General features: G+C 54.2%; 1 long non-coding RNA gene across 4 annotated transcripts; it reads right to left on the bottom strand.

Annotated features, from left to right (window-relative positions):
* Positions 1-2,532: 2,532 nt before the first annotated feature.
* On the bottom strand, positions 2,533-7,469 carry LOC125149207 (uncharacterized). 4 transcript variants are annotated; one of them, XR_007145839.1, is made up of 4 exons: positions 7,173-7,469; positions 4,571-4,703; positions 3,498-3,795; positions 2,533-3,418 (listed from the first exon to the last, which is right to left on the bottom strand). It is a non-coding gene; the product is annotated as an uncharacterized LOC125149207 (long non-coding RNA). The 4 variants fall into 4 exon arrangements; XR_007145840.1 differs by having other exon boundaries at positions 2,533-3,400; XR_007145838.1 differs by having other exon boundaries at positions 2,533-3,795.
* Between the last annotated feature and the right edge of the window lie 6,580 nt (positions 7,470-14,049).

The raw sequence follows: 14,049 nt of genomic DNA, 5'->3' as shown, positions 1-14,049 counted from the left end.
TGCTGCACTCTCCACCCGGAGTGCTCTTCCCTCTGATTTCCACCTGGCTCGTTCCCCTTTCTCCCTAAACTCTATGCTCACCTGTCCCCTTCCCAACGAAGCCCCTTCTGGAACGCTGTCCAAAATTGCAGCCTGGCTTTCTTCACCGCTTCACACTTTCCTCAGTCCGTACCGCCACCTGACAGATGCTCTAGATGTTAGCTGTTGACCTTGTGTGCTACCTGCATCCGCACACTAGCTCACGAAGGCAGCAATTTCTGCCGTGTCCTGTTCGCTGCTGTGTCCCCGGTGTCTGGGACAGCGCCCGACAAGTAGTAGGTGCCCAGTAAACACTTACTGAAAAAATGAACGAGTGAAATTCTACATCGGGTTCATGAACACTGGATGGTCATGATGGTGGGCCAGAAGTTTCCTTTTTTAGCACAAGAGAAGGAAGCACTGAGGCATTCGGCCGGTTTTGTGAGGTCAGCACCACAGTGCCCTCGTCTTCGGCAAGTATCACCAAGAATAGTGTTATTGGGGGAAGCCGGAAAATTCAAACCCTCGGATCATGATCCATCCGTTGATTTTTCAAGAGCGACTTTAGGCGGGATTTTGACTGCGTTCGATGAACCTGATTAGAAAGCAACGCCCCCCCTCCCCCCACCTAATTTCCTGTTTTAAAAGCCCGAATCTCAGTCCCAAATCCAGGTGACGGCAGGGTCCTGCTCTCTCGGAGGTTCTGGAGAACAGTCTGGTCCGTGACACCATCCGAGCTTCTGGGGGCTTCTGGCAATGCTCGGTGTTCCTCGGTTTGTAGAGCGATCATTGGAATCTGTCTGTCTGCACGCGGCGGTCTGTTCCGGACACGAGTCGCTGGCTGAGACCTGCCTTAGTCCGCCATGACCTCACCTCCACCCTGTAGGCTAAGACCCTCTTTCCAAATAAGGTTTCCGGTAGATGTGAACTTGAAGGGGGGGGGCAGTACAATTACCCCCACATTATATGGAAAGGGAGCTGGGAAAGGCTGACCTTTCAGAGGCCATGTTGCCCAGTTGACAGAGAATTAAAATCAAAATATGAGGCCTTGTGATCTTCCTTTTCTTATAGACGGCAACACTCTAGGGGACTAGCGGTCTGCTGTGCACCCTGGGAAAAGAGGATTTTATTTAGAATATACCGTAGTGGTGCTTTTGCAGCAGGCGTCCAAGGAGAGGCCTCCGTGATGAGCCGCTGGGGATCTCGTCCCTCCCTCTTCCCCACAGTCACGCGCTGTCATTTGAGTCTCTGCTTCTCCATGACCATCCCGGAGATATTTACACCCACAAACACCCTGTCCAGTAACGCACTCCGGTTCGGACACGGATAAGGTGCTCCCACACCCTGGAATCCTCAGGAGACCCCCACGTCCCAAGAAAATCCGGCGTGTGACCCAAACCCTAATTCCACAGAAAACCTCCAGAGGACTGATCTCTAGCAGAGCTCTTGTCTTTAGGGGAGAAACAGACAAGAAGCCACTGACGGGGCTCGCAGGTGTTTGCCACGAGGAGCTGGGAGCACAGCCCCTCGGTGTTCCCTGTGCCACGTAAGCCCTTTCTGAAATCCCTTTGCCGGTGTGAACGACTTGGCTGCTCATGTCAAGGCACTATCACAAAATCTGCTTTCTAACTGCACAGAATCTGCCAAGATTGAGTTCTGTAGTGAAGATCCCACGGGTGTCGAGCGATATGAGGGACGTGCCATAATAGTAATAGCTATAAATAACCCTGATGGAATATTTGCTGCTGATCACACTCTGTTCTCAGAGTTTTGCACATCATCCTTAATTTCGTCTTTAAAGAGCCCTTGTGAGTTAATTGCTACTCTTACTCCCACCCTACTGAAAAGATAAAGTTCAGAGGGTACCAGTGACCTGCCCAAGGTCACGTAGCTAACGAGAGGCTTGGGGACTGTAGCGGGGTTTTGTTTTAATGCGTGGTTGTATTGAAAAGAAACTGGCATGGGGCGCCTGGGTGGCACAGTCGGTTAAGCGTCCGATTTCAGCCAGGTCACGATCTCGCGGTCCGTGAGTTCGAGCCCCGCGTCGGGCTCTGGGCTGATGGCTCAGAGCCTGGAGCCTGTTTCCGATTCTGTGTCTCCCTCTCTGCCCCTCCCCCGTTCATGCTCTGTCTCTCTCTGTCCCAAAAATAAATAAACGTTGAAAAAAAAAATTTTTTTTAAATAAAATAAAATAAAATAAAATTCTAAAAATAAAATAAAAGATCCTGGGAAAAACCACCATTGGACACACGGTACGATAATAATCATTTTATTTTTTTTTTAATTTTTTTTTTCAACGTTTATTTATTTTTGGGACAGAGAGAGACAGAGCATGAACGGGGGAGGGGCAGAGAGAGAGGGAGACACAGAATCGGAAACAGGCTCCAGGCTCTGAGCCATCAGCCCAGAGCCCGACGCGGGGCTCGAACTCACGGACCGCGAGATCGTGACCTGGCTGAAGTCGGTCGCTTAACCGACTGCGCCACCCAGGAGCCCCCGATAATAATCATTTTAGACAAGAATCATCCATGGGTGCTAAATCCAGTGGTGAAAGTTTGATGAGAAAGCAGCTATTTGCAGAGTCCCAAAGTATCTCCTCGGAAGACACTAATTCCTTCAAAGGGAAAGACGGCAGCTTTGCGGTAGAGAGATCTGGTCGACCCCCCTCTATCCCCGAATAGAGTTCCATCATACGCCCCGTCAGCATCTAGCACCTGCCTCGGAGGTCACAAAGCTGAAGAAAGCATCATCCTCGTCTCAAAATAGTTGAGAGCGACAATCAATCATCTCTGCATTTCTTCGGGTGTAGAGGATGTTTGAGGTCAAGCCAACTTTAATTACTTGTTGAAAAGATTAAAAGGGGAGTAGGTGTGAAGGGTGGGGGCCGGGGTGGAGGGTGAGGTTGCATAAGAAACGTGTTGTGATCTCACTCCCACGGGTACAAGTCACAACCTGGAGAGAAAATCCAGCCAAGTCGTGTCGCTGCCGAGCCCTCTCCCCTGAAGAGTTGAGCACACGGCTTCCCCATCGAGCCGAGAACGATCCCTCCAAGGACTTACACATCCATCAAGGGTTCCACCCTCTCCCCGCTCACACAGCATGAAGATTGATAACAGACACCCCGTTCCATTTATCTCCGTGTCTTGAAAACACTTGGAAGTTGGTACACGGCGGGCTCAGTGGATATTCCTGAACGAGCCAATTCATCAAGTCCTTGGGGCCACCTCAGTTTGAATCTCAGCAGCTGTCAGGCAGCGTTTAGGAGAAGAAAATGATGCAGAAAAGTCAAGTCCGGGCAACAGATTTTCATTTTTAAAAATGCAGAAAAAGACTTCGTTATATAGTATAGTTGAAGCAGAGCGAGGTGTCTTTAAAGTGTGCTCTGTGAAACCGAAAGATGCTTTTGGAGAACATTAAATCACCCCTTCAGGGTGTTTCCTATCTTCAGCTGATGGGAAAGTCCCGTTTGTGGTTCTTACCTTCTGGCTTCAAGCCCCTTTCCCCTTCTGTATCCCAGCGCACCTCTCGGTGGTCATCTGTGGGCATTTACTGAGCGCTCATTTAAGTGTCCGGCAAATAGTCACCGATCGCCCAGCAGGACCTGGTGGGACTGTGGATGAAGACAAACCTGCTGGGGGGGGGGGGGGGCTTCAAGTCGAGCCGCCTGAAGACACACTGAGCAAGGAGTTAGAATGTGGGCGTCGGGCCGGGAGGTAGCCCTGGGGCTGGGAAAAGGAGAGAACCCGTCGTCGCTCTCTCCAAGGGACTCAGATGATCCTTAGGGGTAAAGAAACCAATAATTATCACAAAGAGGAGAGGAGGGGAAGAGGGGGAAGGGGAGGTGCGGGGGGAGGGAAGGGGAAGGGGAGAAGAGGAGGGGGAGAGGGGCGTGTGGGGGGAAGGTGGGGAAGGGGAAGGGAGGAGGTGGGGGAGGGAGAGATGGAGAAGGGAAGGGAGGGGGAGGGGGGAAGAGGCGGGGGAAGGGGTGTGGGGGAGGGGGATGGGAAGGTAGGGAAGTGGGGCAGGGGAGGGGGGTGTGGGGCGAAGGTGGGGAAGGGGAAGGGAGGAGGTGGGGGAGGGAGGGATGGGGAAGGGAGGGGAGGGGGAGGGGGAAGAGGAGGGGGGAGGGGAGGAGGAAGTGGGGGAGGGGTGTGTGGGAGGGGAGGGGGAAGGGGAAAGGAGGAGGTGGGGGAGGGAGGGATGGGGAAGGGAAGGGAGGGGGAGGGGGGAAGAGGAGGGGGGAGAGGGGGTGTGGGGGAGGGGGATGGGAAGGTAGGGAAGTGGGGCAGGGGAGGGGGGTGTGGGGCGAAGGTGGGGAAGGGGAAGGGAGGAGGTGGGGGAGGGAGGGATGGGGAAGGGAGGGGAGGGGGAGGGGGAAGAGGAGAGGGGAGGGGAGGAGGAAGTGGGGGAGGGGTGGGGGGGAGGGGGAAGGGGAAAGGAGGAGGTGGGGGAGGGGAGGAGGGATGGGGAAGGGAAGGGAGGGGGAGGGGGGAAGGAGGAAGGGGGAGGGGCAGGGGGAAGGAAGGGACGGAAAGAGGATGGGCTTCAGTACCAGACCGGCCTGCTTCCAGTGCTGGCTTTTCTCTCTTACAAGACGGTTGTCCTTCCATCAATCAGCTAATGTCTCTGGGACCTTGACTTGCTCATCTTCCAACTAAGGGTCACCGCACCTATGTTTCGAGGCTCTGGATAAGAAATAACCAGGTGGATCCATTATTTAAATCTGTAGAAACTGGAAACATGCATTCAAAAAGGACATTTGATCCAAATGCCCGTTAACACCTCCTTCCCCTTCTTGCTCCAAATTCGCAAAATCCTGGAAAAAGCATGGTTACGTATACGTTTCAAATCTAAGATCCGTGGAAAACAAGAACGGTGCCATGCGTGAAGGGGAAATTCCAGAAATACGTGGAAATGGGAACCAGGTTGGGCGGACGGGATCGGTGGTGGGTCAGTGTCCCACAGGCCACCAGGAGACGCACCGGCTGTGAGGCGAGACCCGTCTTGTGACAACCCCAGAAAGCTGGGGGGGGGGGCGGGACGGGAGCTGGGAACACGGAACTGGGGCTCTTGTTGCGTTTGGCGGGTGAAGCCATTGATTAATATTGGCTATATCGATCCAACTAGAAAACTGGATATGGTGATTACGTTTTTCAATGACCTCTGAAGGTAGAACCAGGTTGCGTATCTGCCACCACAGCTGCGAAAGAGGCGGTTTCTGGAATGAATAAGCCTTGCTTGGCTTAATTTGAAAAAGAAAAAGGCACCAAAAAAAAGAAACAACGTAAGCAGAAATAAGCCGTGCGTGAAATCACGAGGTAACCCGCGCTATTTGGGCAATCCTGCCAAAGAAAAAATCAATCGATGAACCAAAGTTGCACCCACTTGGGGAAATACAGAAAGTCGGCAACATGCTGTCCGCAAGAGGTGCGTTGATGATACAAAGGTTTGAGAGAGAAGGCGACGTTAATCCTTGACAAATAAACTCACAGTGAGAGGCTGGAGAAGAAGGTGTCAGAGGTAAGATGGTTAAGAAAACATCCCAAGCACAGAGTGCCCCCCGCACGCCGATTCTTCTGTACAGATAAAGCGGATGTCGTCGGCCGCCAAGATCCTAGATCACCGCGAAATGCGGTCAAATCATCAGGAAGCGACCAACTGCGGGTTGGTCGCCTTTACTTTGTGCTTTACTTAATTGCAAATATGTAGAAGTTAATGTTGAATGATGGCTGGGTTCGACCACAGGCTCACAAGACCCCTGAAATGTAACGGCCGGTGGTCAGAAGCTGGTAGGGGCTGACCCCGACGCACCTCAGCACGGTGCTGAGAACGACCCCGGGTGCAACTGGGTTGAAGGAACGGCCGGTAGCCAGCCCCATATGGCTTCCCCTAAACCACAGTCTCGGGGCGCCTGGGTGGGTCAGTCGGTAGGGCGGCCGACTGCGACCCAGGTCATGATCTCACGATCTGTGAGTTCGAGCCCCGCGTCGGGCTCTGTGCTGACAGCTGGGAGCCCGGCGCCTGCTTGAGATTCTGTGCCCCCTTCTCTCTCTGCCCCTTCCCTGCTTGGTCTCTGTGTCTCTGTCTCTCTCTGTCAAAGATAATCAACATTAAAAAAATTTTCTTTTGACCACAGTCTCTTCACTTGCTGGCACACAAGGGCCAAAGCCGTGTTCCGGCGCAGACGAGGGCGTGACGTGTTCGTTGATTGACTAATGGTTCTCCGTGGCAAACCTCCCTTTCTGAGCCGATCTCGGAGTGTGAGATAAGTGAGCTCAGCTCTCCAGAATCTCAGCTAATTCAGCTAATAGGAATGCAAACATTGATCTAAACTGAGGCCGGGAGACCGGTCTCTTACATCTCCCTCGCCCCAGGGAGATTCATGAAAAAAGATTACTCGTGGATTATAATTGCTTAAAATAGGTTGTGATGTAAAACTCTAATACCCTCTCCCCTTCAATAGTAAAGTTCTACAGACAGAGAAATTATGCTGAATGCCAGTGTCTTGAAGGTAAAAAGAAAATTCTGTTCTCCCTTTGGGGGAAAAGAAAGGACATCTTTTTAGAGCTGTCAGAATTCACAAGCCATAATAAATTATTCTTTTTCATTACTGATTTATTAAGCAGGCTGCTCGGTGTAATGGCAGAAAATTTCTGTTTAATTTTCATAGGACTAGACGACTCTGATTCCTGATCTGAAATCAAGTTGTTATTAAACGAAGGGAACGTATTTAACGTCATGCATCAGGGTCTGTCTTTACTAAATTCTTCTAAGTGTGGAGTTTAAGTATTTATGTGATGCGGCCATTGTTTGGGTACAAATGAGACATCAGCCTGTTTGGGGGACGGGTCCCTGTCGGGTGCACAACCCGGGGCTCCGGTCTCGGAGGGACTGGTGGGGAGGTCAGCTCTGGAGCGCTAGAAATGGTTCTGCAAATCCCGAGCCGACAGGTCAGAGGATGCAAAGAATTCTCATTTCCCCTGGAAGTAGAATTTCTTACATGGCAAACGACGGACCACAAGGTAAGCATCGTTGATGTAGCCACAGCTGGGGTACATGTGGAACATGGCAAGAAACTCGCCATGATCTACATAAAGTCGTAATTCTGTGAGCCGCGTCCGCACCCCTGGGAGGAAGGAAAGACACCGGGTTACCTTTGCACGTGGTCTCAGCTGGGTTCCGGGGCTACGGTCTCGGGTTCACGCATCTCGTGTTGAACGAGCGTCCACCACAGTCTCTCTCTGGGGTGATGCGGCCCTGGAGGACGTTTTGAAATATTCTGGGAAGACGGCGAGCCAGAGAAGGTCTGGATGAACTGCGAGATGTTCCAGGCAGGTGTGGGAGAGTGTGGGGGCAGCACCAGTGGCTGATCCCTGCCTGGACGGGTCTGGGGGGAGGGGGGCCTCGCTGACCGGGGGCCCTGAAGCCGAGGCTCTATGGCTTGTATGGAATTGACCTGAAATAGAGGTCGCCTGTAAATACAGCAGCTTCCCGCCATCGGTAGGGAGAGAAAACTCTATTTTACCGAATGAGCACAGCCACTGAGTGGATAGGTGCTACCCGGCTCCAGATCATCTCATTTCTGGATTATTCTACCGGAGCTCATTTTTAAAATCAACCTCTAAACTTGCAGAAACTAGTCAGGTATGAATTAAATGCATGCTGACACATCCGAGTGAGCGAACTTGGGACTTTTGCCCACGGTGCAGATTTCTTGCTTGGGAATCCACCCTTCCCGGGCTCAGCCAGCCGAGGGGCTGAGACCATCTGTGGCAGCCTTTACGGGGCTCAGACACGGAGGCGTCCTTTACACGTGGTGCCCTTCGTGCGAGGTGTGTGGTGTGTAGGTGAGGCCCGCCTTGACGCTCGGCTGAGGCCCGAATGACCAGTCGGGGAGACAGGGGGACACCCAGGGAGGCGTGGGGGCCCGGAGCAGCGGCCCCTGGACACGGCCAGGTCGGGCAGCCCCCCCTCCGCCAGAAGGAACTTGCCTTTTCTTTCAAGAGAGTCTAGGAACCCGGAGGGTTTTAAGCAAGAAGAAGCATGATCCTCGTTTTAGAGCGATCTCGCTCGCTCGCTGCAGAGCAAGAAAGGCCAGGGGGCAGGAGGGAAGCAGGGGTTCCTGAGGCCCTGATTGTCCTGCAGACAAGGGAGAGCTGGCTTGAGCGCGGCCGGAGCCGACGTGAACAGAGCCGACGGGCTGGGCAGCAGGCGGGGGTTGGAACAGCGGTCCTGCCGAACGAGCCGGTGGGGGCCAGGGGCTGGGGACACGTTCCTGTCAACAAGGGCACATACATCACGGTCCTGGGGTAGCAGGAGGAAGGTGGGAGGGGAGCGGGGATGGGGAAGGGGTGGGGGAAGGGGAGAAGGAAAAGTGCCGTCCGGGGTTTACGCTTTTCCGCCTCCGAGCCGACGGTTGTGACCCGCCGGCCCGGGGCGGGTGGCCCCCTCCCGGTCACCCCCGTGGCGGGCCTCCAGAGGCGGTGCCAGAACCCACAACGCCGAACCTTCAGGAAGAAAACAATCCACGGCCGAGGGATCGCAGCCCGTTCAGAGGAGGGGAGGGCGGCCTGCGTGAGGCCCGCCTCCCCCGGCCGCTCTCCCCCCCCCCCCCCCCCCCGCGCGGTCACCCCTAGCTCCTCCTCCGCGGACGCCTGGATGCTGTGCACGTGGACGGGTGGCCCAGTTTGCAGATGGCGGCCGAGGCGCGGGCGCGTATCCGCCAACCCCAACGATGCAGAAGACCGTCGTAGGGCAGGATTTTCTCTTCCACTGGGGCCGGGGCGGGGGGTGGGGTGGGCAGGAATTAAAGGGGAGAGAAAAGGAGCAGAAACAAAAATAACAAGGCCATTAATCTTTCATTACGTTAAAGGGATGAAAAGGAATCACTTACAGGAGCGTTCTCTCCTTGCGCCACGAGTGTGCTGCCCCCCGCTGACTTCAAAGGCGCCGAGGAGAAGTTGGTTAATGTTGTTGGCACAGTATCAGGCTGTGGTTTACTTTTGCTTAAGTGTGATCTTTTTTCTCTTCTCCACAAAGAAAGCGTGAGGGTCGGGCACTGGCGGATGGCAGGAGGCACATCCCGCGACCTAGAAGGTGCCTTTGTGTCGTGAGCAGAGGCCCGGGGGTCGCGCTCTGCCCACACGGGGGGTCTGCAGACTGTTGTCGTAGAGGCGAGCGGCCGCCACGCACACGCACACGCGCACACGCACACGCCTGCCGTGGGGCCGTCACCCTTCTCTACGCTCTGCCCCCCGCCTCTGAGGAGTCAGGTCCGGTCATCTGGGCTCTTGGTGGCCTCATCAAGAGGCAGTTTGCAAGAAAGCAAGAAAGCCCCACAGATGGTGGACCCCAAGCGTCTGTCTCCTGCCGGGGGGGGGGGGGGCGGAGGGGAGGGATAAATCGCCTGGCTCCCTGGAAGGCCGTGCTTTCCTCCAAGGCCGTGCTGTTTACGCTGGTGGCCAGAGGCAGGGTGTTGACGTTAGGCCCTGGCTCTGTGCTGGCGGCTACAGAATGGTGAAGGCGGGCTGTCCCACCTGGCAAGTGCAAATGGCCTGGGGCAGAGGCACAGGAAAGGGGGCTGTTTGGGAAGGTCTGGGGGCAGGTTTTGAGGGGGGCTTAGTGGGAAGCCCCCCAGAGGACTCCTGCCATACTGCAGGATTGTTCCAATGCCCGTTTTTGGTTTGTTTTCATGAGAGAAGGCAAGGAGTGGGAGGCAAAACGTGACCCCCTCCAGGTAACGGAGGCCTTGCTCCTGGGCACCACGACAGGTAGGGGTTGAGGGAATCTTTGGGGCCCAGGGGTCATGACCTGTGGTCCCAGCTTTCCCTGGACTGTCCTGGGGTCTCTGCAGCCCTTGACTTCTGCTTTTCCAAGCACCGTGAGCCCCGCCATCGATGTTTTGGGGTCAGATTAAACCAGGTGGAGTCCTGGCTCTGCCGTCATGCCGAACGGCCGTACCTCCCGGGGTCACTTAGCGTGACGACTCACAGAAACACGGGCCCTTACACGGGGTTCGACACAGGCTGGCTGGCTACTGTCATTGTCACAAACGTCTACTGCATCTATCGATTGCGGGAAATGTGGGCTTTTCCAAAAAATATTTACTGTAGAGAAAGGGAGGGGATGTTACGGTTTCTTTTCTAGAAACACCAGGCGTGTGGGCTTAAATAAATTCTCCTAACAGCTTGCCTCCGCACTGAGGACTGAGCGGGGCACCTCGGAGAAGCGGGGGACGTCAGGAGGGACCAGAGGGGTGGATCCCCCCACGGGGCCAAGGATACAGCTTTGGCTTCCTCAGTGCTTGGAAACCACGTTCCTCCCAGGGCTTTTGCGACCGTGTAAATGGAGCACGGGCCCACACGTCGTCACCTCGGTTAGGGGTTAGCTGTTCGTACAACCGCCGCGTTTAATAAAAGAGCCTCTGACCCGACTCGGGCCGTTTGGAGCAGAGAAGTCTTAATCTGGAGTGACCTGGGCGGCCCGGGTTGTAAACAGCTGCACCAGGGGTCCTGACGTCGCAGGTGCCTTGCACACGGTTCTCTCTGGAATCCCCGACCTGCATGTGCCGCACGCATACGACTCTGCCGTTCTGGTTTTCGAGACTCAGAAGCTGGACGGGGTCTCACTGCCGCTGTGAATTCTCACCTGAGGCTGACTTTCTGCACAGGGCGAGCCCCAATTTGCCTTCCTGGGCATTCCGATGGCCACAGCCAGCCATTCGGAATCTAATAAATGTGTCGGACAGAAGATGCAAAACCCAAACCGCTGGCCTTTCTCCCAGACACCCCTCTTCTACCCTGTCCCCGGATCACTTGCAAGTGAATCTGTCCTTCCAGTTAGTTGCTTGGACAGAAACACTTGAGTTATCTTGGACCATCCTTTTCTCTGAAACCTACATCTAAACGGTCACAAGTCCCACAAACTCCCTCCCCAAAATACCCAGCATCTGACCTTCCCCTGCTGCTTCCCTGATCTGGGCCACCAGACCTCTCTCCCGGACGACAAGGTCCAACCAGGCTCTCTGTTACCGCCCTGGCAGCTTCCGTCTAATGCTCAGCGTGGCAACGAGGTGATCCTTTTCAAAGCTGAGTCACGTCACATCACTGCCGTGCTCAAACCCCCCGAAGGCTTCCCAGGAACCCAGGGTGGAGCCTTTTGCGTGTGTGATGGCCTCCGAGCCCTCCACACCCTGGCCCTGCTGCCCGTACTGGCCCATCTGCAGCCTTGCGCCTCCCGGAACCCCCGGACGCCGTCCACCGCAGGCTCCACGGCCCCCACGTCCTCTGCCGGGGTCCCCCCCCCCTCAGCTCTCTGTGGGCCGTGTTCTCACCTAGTCGGGGGGCTCAGGTGGACGGACGAACACGCACATGACCACACATCTGGAGTCCCTCCCCGCAGCTCCGTGCGGCCAAAGGGTAAATGCAGGTCCCCGAATGTGGGGGGGGACGAGGTGCAGGCGATTTCCGGGTCTCCGCCTTCCAAACAAGGCTGGTAAACCGAGACTAGTGCGGCCAGCCTGGCCCAGGGAGGGAAGGCACGTGTCCCCGATGGCAGAGCGCCCCGTCGCCCGGCACCGCCTCTCTGGAGGGAGAAATCAGCCTTGTCCTCCAGCCTCGTGGGAGCCGGTCTGTCCTGTGGCCCCCATGTGTCGGCAGCTCCCCCTGTGCCCTTAGATGTCTCCACAGATTTTCAGGTCAGAAAACTGACCGAAAGTCCTGTGTGTCTGGCCACTGTATTCTGGAGTATGACCGAGGACGCGGTCCTTTGAAAGCGTCTCCTCGGAGAGCGGACTCCCGGGAGGAAGCGTGCCCGCACCCGCCTGGCTGCGGAAGGCACCAGCGATGGCTGAGGGTGCCTTGAGAATCCCGGAATCAAGGGGAAACGATCTGGTATTTCAAACAGAATCGTGTCTCCTACGTGTCTGCTCCATTACAATAGGGTAAGTTCGATCTGGTCTTACCAGGCCCTGCTATCTTAGATGTGGGACTCTCTCTCGGCGCTTAAAATGTCTTCTATTTTATTACATACACGAAGGAGCTCTTTACTACAGCTACTGTCCGTGACACGGAAGTCACGTCTCCGTTTTCTGTTTCGACGGGGACCCCTCGAGACGAGCAGGTGGTCCCACCACTGAAGAATGTATCTCACGGGTGTTCGGCACAGGGGAACGGGCCACGGGCATCGTCGTTTCTTTAAAGGACACTGTTCGTTGACCAGATTACCAAAACAGTTCACCTGTCTCCAGTAAGTTACACATTTTTGTGATTTTTGGTACCTGTGAAATATTTTTTGGTCAAAATGTAAAGCTATGAAGTGAGTGTTTTCTCTATAATTAAAGGGTAAGTCCTGGGTAATTATACATCCCCCCCCGCCCCCGCCCTTGTTAGCTGTTGAAAGAATCCGATTGATGAAGGGTTTTGAAAAGTAACCTTTCTGGGACGTGATTCCGGGTTAATAGTTTATCCACGAACGCACCATCGTAAAATCTCATTTGCTCTGTAAAAGCAAATCTAAAATGCAGAGTTAACGAACCAGAAGAATTTTGCAAATCTAACACCGAGATTTTTGGCCCCACGGAAAATTTATCCTTATAAATGCCTAGTTTTGGGCCCAAGCTCCCAAGACCGTGGCTTCTGTGGTCCTCTCACGTATGAAGCGAGGTGTGACGGCTAACGGTCAGTGCAGCCGAGTGGTTGAACAGACGAGGGGACGAATTTTGATGTTTTCCTGTTTCAGCACATGCTTCTTGAGAATCTAGGGTGTGCAGGTGACGAAAACTGTCCCTGTCCTCACGAAGGTAATCAAGCGGGAATACAAATGAACATACAGGCATGTGAGGCACCCCTTAACACGTGCAAAACCGTGCTGGTGTTTTTCCCAGGTTCCTATCTTTTCTTTTTCTTTTCTTTTTTTTCTTAACGTGTCACTGATGAAGTTTCTGAGTATGATGCCTCAACCCCTTGCGTCTCATAAGCGGCGTGAATCGTATTCTGGGACTTTGCACAGCACGGTGAGTTTTAGGCACGCATGCGTCCCATTACAGCGGAATTGATTACAATGATCTCTGCTAAGTTTTCTCGACTCTCAAAATATTTTGACCCTGATTCTGTCGCTCGTAAGAATCGATGTTTCTAATCTTCACGTTAGGCATGAATTGCATGAGAACATTAAATGCCTGTATATCACCAAGAAGATGGAAACCTGTATTCGGGACTACAGCCTGTGGAATGAGGTGTTTTCAGGGTAACGATGAGGTTTAAATAATGTTATTGATTTAATAAGCTCTTTTCTGTGTTTGCTTCAGGAGGAAAAGACATTTCCCCTGGCTACTGAAATCCTTAAGAACCATGGGGCTGTGGACTTTGGGCAGCGTGTAAGGATTTGCCTAGCATGATTTCCTCACTCAAGACGCGGGCCAGCGTGGCTCTGGGGACGCTGGGGACGGAGCCAACTTTCCAGGCTCCCAGTTCACGGCCGTTCTTACCACACCGGGCTGAGCCCCGCGGTCACAAGTCGTGCAACGTCACGTCCTTGTAATGACAACACTACGGCTTGTCCCAAACCGGACCTCCCTGTTCCCGCAGGATGGTCCTGTGTTGCAGCAGTTAATCAGGTTGGGGAAGAGCCAGGAGAAGCTTCCCAAAGTGCCAGACGCCAAGATGCAACCGGCCGGGCAGCCGGGACCTGCCAGTCGGCCACCCACCCACCGGAGAGGCGTTGTGCAGGCAGGTGGATGCCCGCCTTCTACACTCATACCTGTGATGGGAAGACAAACACGGCTCCTTCCCAGGAAGCCTCTCTGGAAAACGGGGGCAAGTGACTTTCTAGAGCTTTCAAAGTCCACAAGACCCTTCACTTGCCAGTGGCATAAAACGCACACGCACATGCTCTACTGGTATCGTTTACGATGACAAAATCAGGCGGGAAGCACCGGCCGCAGTCTGGATAAGCTCAGTCTCTTGGCTTTCCTAGAATAATTCTGATTACTCCTGTGTTTATGCCATCAGAGCGACTTATTTAATTATTTAG

Source organism: Prionailurus viverrinus, chromosome D3 (genome assembly GCF_022837055.1).
Source record: "Prionailurus viverrinus isolate Anna chromosome D3, UM_Priviv_1.0, whole genome shotgun sequence".
NCBI classification, from domain to species: Eukaryota; Metazoa; Chordata; class Mammalia; order Carnivora; family Felidae; genus Prionailurus; species Prionailurus viverrinus.
This window is presented reverse-complemented; position numbering and strand designations above follow the sequence as displayed.